This window comes from Alnus glutinosa, chromosome 8 (genome assembly GCF_958979055.1).
Source record: "Alnus glutinosa chromosome 8, dhAlnGlut1.1, whole genome shotgun sequence".
Classification (NCBI taxonomy): Eukaryota; Viridiplantae; Streptophyta; class Magnoliopsida; order Fagales; family Betulaceae; genus Alnus; species Alnus glutinosa.
Window position 1 is genome coordinate 25,561,487 of NC_084893.1, and position 15,657 is coordinate 25,577,143.

At 39.6% G+C, this 15,657-nt stretch overlaps 1 pseudogene; it reads left to right on the forward strand.

Moving 5' to 3' along the window:
• The window catches only part of LOC133876282 ((-)-germacrene D synthase-like), a 1,154-nt pseudogene extending 812 nt beyond the window's left edge, over window positions 1-342 (forward strand).
• The last annotated feature ends 15,315 nt before the right edge of the window (window positions 343-15,657 follow it).

Genomic DNA, 15,657 nt, shown 5'->3' on the forward strand with positions numbered 1-15,657 from the left:
ATTCCAAACATGTGATGCCCTTCTAACATAATAATTCAATACATTTAGTCTGAGCAAAAGAGAGGGCATGTTGCCCCGGCTGTTGAATGTTATATGATACAACATGGTGCCATAGAAGAAGAAGCAATCGAAGAATTACGGAAACAAGTTACAGATGCATGGAAGGATATAAACGAAGAGTGCCTTTACCCAACCACTGTTCCTATGCCTCTTGTGATGCCAATTCTCAACCTTGCATGTGTGACTGATGTCATATACAAGGACGAAGATGGTTACACAAATGCTAGGGTTGTTCTCAAAGATTTTGTGGCTTCTTTGCTTGTTGAGCCTGTGCCCTTATGAGCATGGATCATCATTTGCAACAGAAAGATTTGAAATGGTTACATTCCTACAAGAATAAAGAAAATGTGCCTCTATTATGTTGTAGAATGAATTTATTAAGTTAACAGAGCTCGACATTTCCCTTTAAAGAGTATTGGAGGCTCTTGAAAATTGAATAATTTTTCTTTTTTATTTTCTTAAAGACATTATGCAATTGTGGTTGAAACTCAAATTAATAAATCGATAAAAAGTTCAGATGAAGTAAAAAATCTCCTTTTTGAAAACCCAATATGGGTAGCTTTCATCCATCCCCCTTTTAACTTCTCCCTCTCTTTCGTTTGCTTCTTTATTTTCCTTAACTTCTATATGGCCTTCCAAATTTTCTCCTTTCTGGTTTCAAAAGATATTGGTCCCATGCACACCCTTAAGTGAAAAATCTTGCCTTCATGCACCACCCTTTGAGTGTGTTCGTGTCTTTGCCAAGTTGTCGTGTGTGTGCACGAACACAAAATTAAGGTTACTTTCGTATTTTTCTATAACATATTGGACTTAAAATTTTAATGATCTTGTTCATCCTGCTCATTTATAGCTTTTTATCTGTTCATGTCATCTCGAAATGATGAGTCAGAATGCACATGATCTTATTCTTCAATTTGCTTGCGGAAGTCGAAACAGATGAGAAAATAAATGAACAATTTCAGGAATTGAAGAAAAAATGAGGAAGATGCTAATGGCTCAAAGTGAAAAGTCTTCACAAAAGCTGAACTTGATTGATGCAATTCAGCGCTTAGGCGTGTCTTACCATTTTGAAAATGAGATTCAAGAAATTTTGCAGCAATCGCACAAGACTCTTCATGATTGATGTGGTCGTTTTGTGTACAAAAATATCAATAATAAAATTACCACTCGCAATAGTACAAATCCTTGTAGGATAGAGCTATATTGAGAGTGTCGAACTTCAAGGACTGCATATGTATTGTTATTAAGTTTTTTGAGATTAAATATAACTTAATTTAAAAGATGTTTGATTTAGTTTTTATTTTCTAAAAATAAATACATAAAAGTAAAAGACATAAATGTAAAGATTAGAGTGATGAGAGAAAGAATAGGAGGTTGATTTCACTACTCGTCGCATAACAATGGTCAATTGTAAATTAACAAGAAAAATTTATACTATGCATGATATAGGGCTCGTCTTACTCGAGTAGTCAAGAAATTACCTTTAAAAAATAAGTATAATCCATCTTTGGTTGGCACGGACCGTCCACCTAACCACTAAGATGCGGTATGACCCATCTTCCTTTGGTATGGATTAGCTACGTCTTTAATATGATACATACAATTAATGGAAAAGTATAAACCATCTTCGGTTGATATGAACTATCTACTTAAATTACACTAAACTAGGATGCAGTACAATCCGTCTTCTCTAGGCATGGCCTATCTAACCCTCTTGATCATATATCAATTAAAACTATTGTATAATAATCACTCACATAATCACAGAAAATATGAAGGCTTGAGTTCAATCAATATAAAAGACTTTATAAGATAAGATAAGAAATTCATAATAATTGAATATAAATAATAAGATCAATTCTCACAGTTATAAAATCATCATGCATATAGAAAATCACAAATTAAAATACAATTAAACCATTGTTACTTGGAAATGGCTACATCAACACCTATTATGAATTTAGCCGCTCATTGTGGTGCTGGGATGATCTCCTGCAATGTTCTTATCCTTTTCAACTTGTCAAGCCTCCAAGAAGAATTTTATGTCTAAAGCTAAGCACACATTCTCTTGAAACTTAGGAGTTTATTTATAGAGATTAGGAGAGGCCTAAAAGTCCTAGGAATCCGAGAAAAATCGAAACTTAGTCTCTTAGTCCAAGTAGGAAATTGAAAATTCAATCCAAGTAGAAAAAAGATTCCCAATTTGTCCAGATCTATGGTCTTTTATGGTAGGGCGATTTTGGCATAGTAAACATCCGAATTAGGAAAAAACTATTTCTGACATATTTGTTTTTATTAGCTTTCTAACACCACCAATTTCTTTGCAATTCGAGATCTCAGCAGAAAGTTATGATCCAAACACTGAGACATGTGCAGAATCCAAATTTGAATCCAATCTGATTTTTATTTTTATTGGAGAAATTCTGATTTAATCATTCCCTTGATTTGATTAAACTTAACAACATCATATATGTATTCTATTATGATTGGCTAAGCTTAACCGTATCTTTTAGATCTTCTCAAAGTGTGCTTTAAGCCCAAAATCAATTGAATTAATTGCATCTTTATTTAAAACCTGAAAACAATAAAACAACACAAAATCAAACAAATAACAATACTAAGAAATTAATATATATAAGTTAAGGAGCTTGAATGTGCAACATTCAACGTTTATCAATGACCTTGATGCTCATGATAATAATAATTGAAATTTGAAATTTGACTTCAAATTTAAAGTGTGTGCATAAGTGTCAACAAAAATTAAAGCACAGCGGAAAGTAAATGACACAGATATTTTTGTTGACGAAGTGGAAACTCAGTTAAGAGAAAAAACCATTCCAGGACAGCCAAACCCAGGAATTCCACTATTCAGAAGACATAGCTAGATACAAGACAGTAACACTCACATGTACCGATGCAGTGGTCGTACCTTGATCTCTGACGTGTAACCCAACACGAACGCTTCCCAACTGGTTCACCTACCTAAAGGGGTCTTCAATGGAACTCCTTACCTTAGAGCCAACCTCTAAGATAGACTTCGATTTATAGCGCAGCACACTTGAAAAACGGCTTCAGAGGAAATATCACGTCTCTGAGCTCTAATGGAATTCACACCGAATTCTTCCAGCTCTAAGTGCCCAAGGACCCCTATTTATAGTCTGGGGGTCAGAATGAGCGTCAGGCAAAATTTGCCTAGGAGCCATCCAGACGGTGGTCCATGGCCGTTCAGACGGACAACTATGCGACAGGACTTTTCTGAAAATTCCGCGGAGAAATCTTTCCTGTATAAGAACATCGTTTGGACGGGATGGCTTGATCGTCCGGACGGTCGCACATCCATCGCAAGTAATTTCCATATCAGGCTTCGTGCGTCCAGACGGCTAAACTTCAACACGCAATTTCCATATCTGATGCGTGTGCGTCCGGACCATGAGGGGGAGACGTCCGGATGGTTGAAGTCGAATTGTCAGTTACCATATACGATGCACCAGCGTCCGGACCACAGCTGTCAAACGTCCAGACGGTCAAATTTGAACTGCGATTCTTGCCTAATGTGGACACGCGTCCGGACGGGATACCACATCGTCTGGACGGTTGATTGATCTTCCCTTTCTTGAACTTGGAAAGAATCAGTGAATCGTTCGAGAATTGATAGGCGTCTAGACGTGCTGCTGAAACGTCCGGACAGATCAAGCTGGAACAGAAACTTCTCGATACAGTGAAGTGTCCGAACGGAAGAAGCACATCGTCCGAACGGATGATGCTGGACTGTCTGGCGTCCGGACGGGATGACACATCGTCCGGACGGATGGAGCAGTAGACAAATGGGCGTCTGGACGGGATGACACATCGTCCGGACGGCTGACAGGGAACTTGAATTTTCTTCTAATCTTGACATCATTTTGAAAGTGGAATCCCTGTTTATAGCATCTTTACACATAAGTGATTTTGTTCGAACACAGAATAAGGCCAAAATACTAACAAACTCCCCCTTTGGCCATTCTGGGACAAAAATCACTTGACCAGTTTGGAAATACATTCCCGGTCCAAAAATTAAAATTACTCCCCCTTTTTGTCTCAAAGGGACAAAGGGTAAAAACAGAGTAATAAAAACTGACTGTCATAAAAATTACTCCCCCTTACGGTCTCAGAAGGACCCGGGAAACAGAGTAATATAATCCAAAAAAAAAACTTAACAAAATGTTTCATAAAACAAAACAAACAACAAAAACAAATATCAAAAGCCAGAGGGAATCAAGCATCCTCAGGCAAAGGTAAAGTCCCATCCGCATCTTCCTCATCATCACTGCTCGGGTGATGGAACTTCAGGCACTCCTTGAGGTCCAGCTGATTCTGCTCCACGCGCTTGTTGATGGAGTGCACCTCTAGCTGAATGGAGGAGATGGACTGCTGCATGGAGGACATAGACACTTGCATGTTGCTCATCCCCCCTGAAAAGCAGCAAGAGCCTCCATAATCTGAGCATAATGGGTCTCCGGCTCAGGTGGTGGAGCTGTGTGAGAGGAGGAAGCCATTTCTGGAAATCTGATTGGCATAGGAGCAGGTGGGGGCACCTCATCATCAGAGTCATCTCTCCGCAGTTGAGCATTAGACTTCATCAAAGTCTGCTTGCTGATGGGCTGCTGGATTTTCATCTTCGGTTCCCCAGTAATATTGACGCCGGACTGAAGAATGATTTGAGAAAGGAGGCAGCCAAACGGAAGACCAGCAGTGCTCTCATCACGAGCCTTCAGCATAACCCCCAAAATGTGCTTCCATGGATAGAAAGGCAAGCGAAAGTGGACTGCATAGACAAACTGAGCCCTTTTCAGGATCAGATCACTGCACCGGGCAACAGGCCAGATGTTTTGCTGGATTATCTTGGCCAACATGCGGTGGGGGGGTGACAGGGCACCAATCCGGATGGCAGCAGAGCACTTCTCACCATGGGGAATGGCATGAAAGAATTCCCTAAGCTCATCCAGGGAGGGAGGCAGTACCACCTCATTGTATGGGGTGCCCGGAATCTCGAGGACTGGGACATGGATGACGTTACTGATGACCTGGGGATCAACAGTAATCGGAAGGCCAGCAACGGAGGACTAAAGTACCACTCCATGATCATCATTCTGCACCACTTCCAGGTTGGCGTAGAAAAGCTTGACCAGCCCGGTGTACACCGTACAGGCACAGCCATGAAGATAACCCCAGTTGTATGTCTGGATGATGCCAAGAATGTTGTCCAGCGGAGGCATCATGAGATCTGCTCGCAAGACATTCCGCTCAGAAATGACTGTGCGGTCCATGATCTTGGCTTGAAATGCAGCCCTTTCTTGTTCAATCCTTTGACGGACCCTGCAGGGTGGACTGCCGGCAGACATGATTCTGCAAAAACATCCAACAAAAATTTTTCCCAAAAAGAATATGCCAAAAATATTTTTGTTAGGACAATAAAAATTTAGCAAAATAACAACAGAAAAAAAAAATAAAGACAGAATTATATCACAAGAAAAAGTCCAAAGAATTTCAACATGGCAGCAAAATGCATAAAAAAAATTCTAACAGAAAAAAATATTAGAAAAATACCTGAAATAAGCGAGGAATAAGTAAAACTCCAAAAAGCTTAAAAATTACTAACTCACAAGCAGCCAAGAAATAGATTTTGTGGGGTAGAGAAAGTGTGTGGCGATCTGGGTTTTTATAGTCGCTGTGGGGTCCTCGTCTGGACGGTGGAGTGATGACGTCCGGACGCTCTCTGCCTCGGAAAGGAGCAGACAGGTCGCGCACGTCCGGACGATATTAAGACGCCGTCCGGACGAAGAAGCCAACGCCTGTCAGGACGTAAGAACGGATCGTCCGGACGACAAGGCTCCAGCTCGGTCCGGACTCCAAAAATGAAAAGTCCGAATGACTGAACCCTACCCTGTCTGGACGCCTAGAAATACCATCCAGACGCTCCACATTGAAACACCAGAAAAACTGAGAAAAATTTACAGAGATCAAATTTTCTCAAGTCAATGTCAGAATACGCATGCATAGTCAACTGATAACACAATCAGAGAGCATCTCAAAAATAAACAGAGATATAAAAGAGAGTTGAGATTTCAATTGGCACAAATAATTTTTCCTGATCATATAAAAATCAAATAGGCAACTCAACTCAAGCAATGCGTGTGTGTGTGGAGACTCTTTTCCCACAAGGTAAGACTGTCCAAGACATGACAAAATGCAACTAGATTTTCTAGACATGAGAGAAAATCCAAGATAGATTAGTCAAAAGTCAAACCTTATAGCTTGCTAGGGCCTAGATACCCTCATCTGATACACTCCCCCTACGATACAGCACATATAATTTTTACTTGCTCATAAAGGGCAAGGAAAGTTTAAGCACACAAGCAGTGATTAAACAAATTTAAAGCATATAACCTTTTATGAATTACTGCTCGAATTTTATAGTCCTGCAAAATGTAGGGAGTGCCAGAGTTTATAGATGCTAGGTTCAACTAGCCTGTGGTCAATTTGGCCATCTTAACAGGGACTTCTTCTCTTATCCAAAACTTCCAAAAGCAAAGAGTCAGAGAAGGAAAGATGTACCTTTAGGAGAGCCCGGGAAAGTGCACCTTTTCATTGCAAGAGGAAAGAAGCTATCCTACTTTTTGCATAAACATGAAAAACACTTGGCTAGTATAGTCAAAACTCTCAATTATATCTAGGCATATTTAATCAATGCATATCGAATTGAGATATCAGGCAAGAATGCATGTAATATCTAATAAGCCAAGAGAAATAATAATCCTGCAAATTCTCCCATTTTTTTTTTAATAAAAGAAATAAACATGCAATATGGAAAAGACATCATATGCAAAGGTAAGATCACACCTGAAAATGTCCAATGATGCCTAGTACAGAAAAACAGTCGCTCGACCTGCTTTTTCTGTCTTCCCCAATAATGGCCTGCAAAGTTCTCACACGAGAAACATGGGGTACAACAAACTGGTTCCTAGATTGTATAACAAGCACATAAATATAACAAGGGAAACGTGCAAGCAATCAAACCTGATGCCATAGGATTAGGAACCAAATCCTAGGCACGAACACCTGAATTGCTAGGTGCGCCTGTTCCCCCTCCTGGGTGACTGTCCTTCTTAGCCCAAGTCTGCCTTCCGGTGGGTGATTGCTGACAAGACTGCATCATCCACTCCATCATGTTTTGCATCCAAACAGGGGGCTCACTGATGTACTGCTCTTGAGGCCTTCTCAATTGCCTGGGTTTGCTCTTGTAAGTGCCACTCTGATTGGCTGGTACAAACTGCTGTTGAGGCCGCTGACGCTGAGGAGCATATGACCAAGGGGCTTGGGACTGATGTCTTGGTGCTTGTCCCCATGGTGCTTGGTAGGATGCCTGATGCCAAATAGCCTGATGTTGAGGTGCAGGTATAGTGTCATAATGAGCTTGTCTTGGCACTTCTTTCTTGGCTTTGACCTTTTGTGCTTTCAAGAGGGAGCACTGAGGCCGTACATGTCCATTGAGACCGCAGTGATGGCAAATAGGAGGTCTTCTGATGAAATGAGGCTGCTGGATGCCTGGAACATCATCATTGACCTTTTCCTTATGTTTTTCTTCAATAACTGGAGGAAGCTCTTAGACTGTAGGAGGCACAAACATAGTCTTTGAGGAAGAAGGAACATCAGAAGAGGAAGCTACATACCCGAGACCAGTCTTGTCATGTGGGCTCTTCTGGATGGACAGCATACGAGTCAGCTTCTCATCAGTGACTCTCTCTAACTGGAGCTGTGTCTCAAGTAGCTTTTCCTCGAGCTCCTGTATCTTGAGCAACAATGAGCTCTTCTCAGTATGCAGACTGTTCAGATCATTAACGTGCTGCTTTCGGCCTTCCCTCAGCTTCTCGAACTCTTTGTAGAGTGTCTTGTAGGCCTCCTTGAGCTCTCCGTCATTCTCACTATGCTCAGAGTAGTAAGAGTCTTCTTCTTCAACATATGGGGCCACAAAGGCCAGAAATTTATCAGACTCAGGAGCATCTTCTTCGGACTCATCACTAAGAGTCACGTTATACGCATTACCCTTGCCCTTCTTGAGATTCCCGCAATCGGCCCGGATAGGCCCATAACCAAAGTATTCAAAACATCGGGGTCCTCTGGGATCTTTCTTCTCTTCATCCTCTGGTTCAACTTCTTTGAGAGGCTTTTTAGCTTTTTCAGAAGACTTCTTCTTAAACCGATCATCTTTCATTAGTCTTCTGAAATTTTTGGCTAGCATAGCCACAACTTTTTCTTCATCCACAGATTCTTCTTCAGAGGAGGCTTCTACCTTCTTCTTGGAAGCCTTGAGAGCAATGGTCTTTAATTTCTTGACCGGGGGCAGGGACAGCTCGTATTTCAACACTTCAAGCAATCTGCGCTGCCTCATGTTTAAATCCCTTTGAGTGAAAATGTAATTGAGACTCTGTTGATCAGTGTGAATTTTGCACTCTTCACCATAGAGGTAGTGCCTCCATATTTTCAGTGCATAAACAACTGCTGCTAACTCCAAGTCATGACTAGGGTAGTTCTTCTCATGTTCTTTCAGCTGTCTTGAGGCATAGGCTACCACTCGACCCTGTTGCATAAGCACGCATCCCAATCCCTTCTTGGATGCATCTATATACACGACATACCCAACAGACTCCATAGGCAGTGTAAGTACAGGTGCTGTAACCAGTCTGTGCTTCAGCTCTTGAAAGCTTGCTTCGCATTTATCAGTCCAAACAAATGGAGCATTCTTCTTTGTGAGGGCAGTGAGCGGCCCTGACAATGAAGAGAATCTCTCAATAAATCTCCTATAATAACCTGCTAAGCCCAAGAAGCTACGAATCTCTCGCACGCTAGTAGGCCGTTCCCACTCAACCACAGCTTGCACTTTTTCTGGATCCACTACAAGTCCATTCTTGCTCACAACATGACCCAAGAATGAAACTTCTTCAAGCCAAAACTCGCATTTCTTCAATTTAGCGAACAACTTCTTTTCCCTTAGCTTCTCCATCACTGTCTTCAAGTGTACTTCGTGCTCGACATGATTAGTCGAGTAGACTAATATGTCATCAATGAAAACTACCACAAAAGAATCCAAGTACTTATGGAATACACGATTCATCAAGTCCATAAACACTGACGGTGCATTTGTTAATCCAAATGGCATCACCAAGAACTCGTAATGGCCATACCGTGTTCGGATTGCTGTCTTTGGAATGTCTTCTTCTCGTACCCTGAGCTGATGGTACCCCGAAAGCAGATCTATCTTCGAGAATACCGAAGCTCCCTTAAGTTGATCGAACAAGTCATCGATCCTTGGTAAAGGATATTTATTTTTAACCGTCACCCTGTTCAACTCACGGTAATCTATGCACATCCGCATAGACCCATCCTTCTTCTTCACAAACAAAACCGGCGCTCCCCACGGAGATACACTAGGCTGAATGAAACCCCGATCAAGCAACTCTTGAAGTTTTTCTTTCAATTCTCTAAACTCAGTCGGAGCCATACGATAGGGTGCCTTGTGGATAGGCTGAGTCCCCAGTATCAAGTCCATAGAGAACTCAACTTCTCGATCAGGTGGCAGTCCTGTGATTTCAGAAAAAACATCCGGATAGTTGCGTACCACCGGAATGTCTTCCAATTTCACCCTAACTTCAGGCTTGGCTTGAACATAAGCCAAATAAGCTTGTGCACCCTTTTTGACACTCTTGATTGCTTGGATAGCAGAGAGAAGTGGCAGAGTCACTTGCACTTTAGACCCTTGGAACTTGAACTCTTCCATACCATGAGGTCGGAACGTGACTTCCTTCCTATGACAATCAATGTTAGCTTTGTACTTCGATAGCCAATCCATGCCAAGAATGACATCGAAGCCCAACATGCTAAATACTGCTAGCTTTGCTAGCAAGGTTCTCCTTTCAATTACAATAGGGCATTTGTCCACACATTTTTTACAAGACACATATATTATGTTCTAATAGCTTAGTACTCACTCTACACAACTTCACATATGATAAGGAGATAAACGAGTGTGTAGCACCCGAATCAAGCAACACACAAGCAACACTACCAAACAAAGGAATTGTACCTGTGACTATGTCGGTAGTATTCTCCTCAGCAAGGACATTATCTGGTGTGAGTGCAAACACCCTTGCTGGAGTTGTCTGCCTTGGCTAATTGACACTCGTTTGCGACCCTTGTCCTCTTCCCATACTTGCTTGTGGACATTCCCTTATAAAGTGGCCGGTCTTGCCACACTTAAATCACACTTTCATTCCCAATTTACACTCTCCCCATGCAGCCTCCCGCATTTGCTACATTGAGGGTAATTGCCACTACCCTGACTACCAGAAGTGCCCTTCCTCCTAATAGGCCCAGCATTGCTACTCGTAGCATGTCTTTTGGATGGGGGTGGGGTAGGTGCCCCTGAAGACATTGACCACTTCCTATTTACAAAGTCGGCAACCGCATTTTTAATTCCCTTCTCAGCCATAGTGGCAATGTGCACCATATCAGCATAGTCGGTGACCTTGAAGCAGATGACCCTTTCAAGGATTCGTTGTGACAGGCCATCACGAAACCTCTCAATCTTCGTCTCTTCATCGGGGATGAGGCGTGGAGCATACCTCGAAAGTTTAAGGAACTCTGCCGAATACTGTTCAATTGTCATAGCCCCTTACTTCAAATCTTGAAATTCTCGCGCACATTGTTGTCGCTGTGCTTGAGGGAAAAAGTGATCATTAAACTCCTTCTTGAAGCGTTCCCATGTGATAGGAACTCCGCGGCCCAACTCTTCTATTAGCAGAGTCTTTATGGCCTTCCATCAGTGCCAAGCTTCACCCTTAAGTGACAGTACTGCGTAATTGACCCTCTGATCTTCCGTGCAACTGAGGGTATCAGCTAGGTCTTCAAAAGATGTGATCCATTCATCAGCTTCAAGTGGTCCCTCACCCCCGATAAACACAGAGGGATTGTGTTTAAAGAAAGCGATGGAGAAACAACCAATGGCATCAACATTCTCTACTTGCCTCGGTATGGCGGCAATCAAGGCTGCCACGAATTGCCCTAAATCCGGCATGGGTGGAGGATGAGGAGGAGGAAAAGGTGAAGGTGGTGGTGGAGGAGGTGGAGGTGCTTCACCGCCACTTCCATGTACTGATCCTTCATCTTTATAGCGACGTGGAGGCTTACGTTGCCTAGGCGGCATATTCTTGTCTGCACAATGAAATGCCACATAAACAACATCGCACAATGAATATTAAACACATCATAATGTCCATTAAATGCACACAAGAATCCTAAAATTTTCTTTTATTTGTGTTAAAACTTTTTGGATCCTAAGGCTCTTAAATTACTCTTAGACTCTAACACAACCCTAGGTTTCCGCTTCCACTTTTCTAACCAACCCTAGAGCTAACCGCTCTGATATCAATAGCTGTGACGACCCGTTTTTATTTTTTATTATTTTTTTATTTTTTATACAAGCATAAAACAAGTTGTCACAGTGGCACGACTATTTGTCGCTCAGCCAACATACAGCACATGCCCCATAACATGTACCTGATAATTAGAGTTATATCTAACAGCGGAAAACATAACGACACTATCATAATTTCAGCGGAATAGCACATCTAAAACTTAAACTGTTCATTATACAAAAGAGCCATACACATGTCTATCTGTTTAAGGCTTAACATCATTACATCATATAACAAAAGAATGACTTATACAAAAGAATACGCGACACCCACATCACAAGCCATATACAAAATATACCAAAAGAGAAGACACCATAGTCCATCCCATTACAACTGTCCCTGCGAGCCTCAGTCGTAATATCCCAAATAATACGCTATTGGATCGTCATCTAACTCTGGAGTACCTGCAGCCAAATGAGCAGCATCCACACGATTGTGGGGGTTTGCCACATCCGTATAGGTGGAATTATGGGTCCACCATCTTAGCATATATAACTACACTAAGAACTCAGAGGTATACTATTCACTGAGTTTTTGCAAAGAACCAACTTTTCCTTTTTAGTCATGCGTACACTATAACAGCTAACAATTTTATAAACTTTTGTTTGAAAACCCCCATAGCTGATGTAGCGGACACCGACTACTATAAAACATTAAAACATACTAGGCAGCTAAGATTATACGTATAAGTTCCGTTATAGAAAACAATGGCATTTAAATCATGCAACCATCCGATAAAAATATACATAAGTTCTTTTCCATTGAGACTCTTATGCATACTAATACGTCTAGTAAAACTACTCATAGTATAAAAACATCACTCATAAAAACAATGCTATACATGCTCATGCTAATGGTTTTATGCCTTGGGAATCAAACCCAAGTATAGTGCTTCAAGGGAATCTAACCCAAGTAAGCACTAGTACCTCAAGGGAATCTAACCCAAGTAGGCACCTCATGGGAATTTAACCCATGAACGAGGACCTCAAGGGAATCTAATCCAAGTATAGTACCTCGTGAGTACTTCAAGGGAATCGAACCCAAGTAAGAACTAGTACCTCAAGGGAATTTAACCCAAGTAGGCACCTCATGGGAATCTAACCCATGGTCGAGGACCTCAAGGGAATCTAACTCAAGTAAGTACATCATAAATACCTCAAGGGAATCTAACCCAAGTAGGCACCTCATGGGAATCTAACCCATGTATAATTTTCCGTGGGCTATGAACCTCACTTCGATGCACGTTTAGCGTTCATATGCTTATGCTTCATCCCTTAATTCAATACATTTCATTTCATGAATCATGCTTATAACATATGCTTTCTTTATAAAATCTAAACAGTTCAATATCTCATTTCCTCAAATAATTTGTATAACTAAATTTCCAACCGCAGCAAACATCAAAACATAACTTAATATTCCAACTGCAGCAAACAATAAACACTTCAAATCATATCTCAAAACACCAAACATATTTCATACTCATATCTCAAATCATCTTAAATCACATAAACATTATTGTCATATTTCAACATAATTAAAACTACTCAAAACATCCAAAAGATATAATTAACATATTGTTGGTTCGATATAAAAACATATTATTTGCATTCCTATAAAATACATAAAAAGTAACTTTCTCAATGAGTAGAATACTCACCTTGAATTGCTCGTACTCCTGATTCCAACAATCCTAGGTTTGACCCGCAAAGTGCCGCTATAATTACAACACAATGCACCGTTTAGCTATTTAGCCAATAACTATAACAAGTAGCACTTTGAATCACTCAAAGGCTACGACACAAATTTCCCTCTAACTAATTAAAGCTATACATGGAAATATTTCTAAATTTGCAATTAAGATTTTTCAATTTGTACAAATTATTAGTTTTAGGACCTAATCTCATAAATGCCTATTTTTCATGAAACCTATAGATGATTTGAAATTATTTAACACTCTCAATACAATTAATACATTAATTCATAATCTATGTTTTAAACACTTCAAAATCCTAAATTAATTTTACCCATCAAATTAGGATTTCCCAACCTTATCCCGTGATTATAAAACACTCCTTAATTGCAATATTATTAATCCTTAGCATTTACTAAGAGTTAATCCCCTAAAATACAACTAAAATCAAATAATTAAAAGTTAGAGTTTGAGGAAAACTCAACACAAAATCACCAAATCAAAACCCGAGGTTTGGATAGCTTCAAGCAAGTTCCAACAATCCTAAATACCTAAAAAACATAGAGGATTAAACTCATTTATAGGATTTTGCCCAAAAATACAAAAACTATGAGTTTAGCGTTTTACCTCAAAGTGAACGGTAGAATCGTAGATCCAAGTGCAAGGATCACGTTACCGAAAACAGATTGAAGATCGGACCGTTGAATCTTTGTGGATCGTGATTTTTCTACAAAGGAAAACTCCCCCTCCCCCTCCTTTTACCCCTTGTCATACGGGTCTGATGGTCTCCTTTTCCCTTTTGTCTTTTAAGTGGGACGCACACACCACCTTCTTCTTCTTTTTTGTTTTTGTTTTATTGTTATTTTCTTTTTCTTTTTCTTTTAGAAGGGCCACATGGCCCCTCTTGTTTAGTGGTGCGCCTCACCACTTCATTATATATATTTATATATATATATATATATATAATTTAATTATTTATTTATTTTATTTTCTTTTATGTATATTATATTCAATTACTTATTTTCTTTTATATTTTCTTTTGTTTTATTTTCTATTTCCTTATTTAAATTCTTTAATTCTTTTCTCTTTTTTTTTGGACCAAATTTTTTTTCTTACATTTTTAAAAAAACACTAATTTAGCTTAAATTAATTATTTACCCAAATTTTATATTTTTGTTATTACAAAATGTTTTGGACATTACAAAATGTCGAAAAATACAATTCCAAATATTAACACAGTAATATATCCTTAGTCTTCGTCAACTTAGATGGTTGCACATGGACTTCCCATCAGTGAACGCTGATACCATTAACAGTGATTGAACACTTAACAACATAACAAGATTGATGTAACTTACATCATGTAAGGATGGTTTTCAATCAGACCTACTTTAATAAAAAAGTCATATCTCGTAATTTCAACAATGGATTGTGGCATACTTGGTGATGTTGAAAAGCTCAGGTCATGTTTCATGAATTTTTGCTAAGTTTAATATTTACTGGGTTAAAACGAGCTATAAACAGTACACTGAAAAGCTGAATAGAATAACTCGTTCGTAGTTTATATTCGAACGAATTGGCATAATAGTTTGTTCTATAACTCTTTGCAAAAACAAAAAACAATGAAAGTAAGATGGCAATCCCCAATTTTGGGGTTCGTATAGGAGGAAAGATTTTTCCATTTTATTTCAGGAATGCACTCGTCTGCAAAGCTAATTGGAACAAGGTTACAAACAAGCAAAAAGAATCACTCGCCTGCAAATCCCGTTCAAATGAGATTGCAAATGACCCATTCTATTGGGCTATTTTGGAAGCATAACCACTCTTCCGCAAACTCCTTTCAAATTAATGAGGTTACAGATAAGCAATTCTGCTTGGGCTAATTTTGAAAGCAAATTCACTCATCCGCAAATCTCCTTCGACCGAGATTGTATACTTGTATGAGATTCCTTTAAGTTACATGCATATATATACAATCTTCAGCCAAAAAGAATGTGTAATTTATGAGATTACAATCTGTCACCACACAAAAATCCCTCCAAAACTTGGAAAATCAATCTTGGATTCTTGTATTTAGTGCCTCCCTTTTTTTTTTTTTTTTTTTTTGTATTTCCTTTCCAAGTTTGCTTACCTATTATCTTCTATTTTATACTTTTCCTCCTGTAGACATTAATTTCCTTTTCTTTTAAGTTCAATCATGTATGTAAGAAAGAACTCGGACAATAAATCATTGAGAAAAAAAAAAAAAAAAAAAAAAAAATTCCCCATTATGTGACTTTTGGGCCAGGCCGTACGGTTGCAGGAAAAAAAAAAAAAACCACTACCTGGCTGGCAATGTTGAAATTTCAGCACAGTTCAGGAAGTCGATGCTAATTACTCACTCGTCAATGGTAG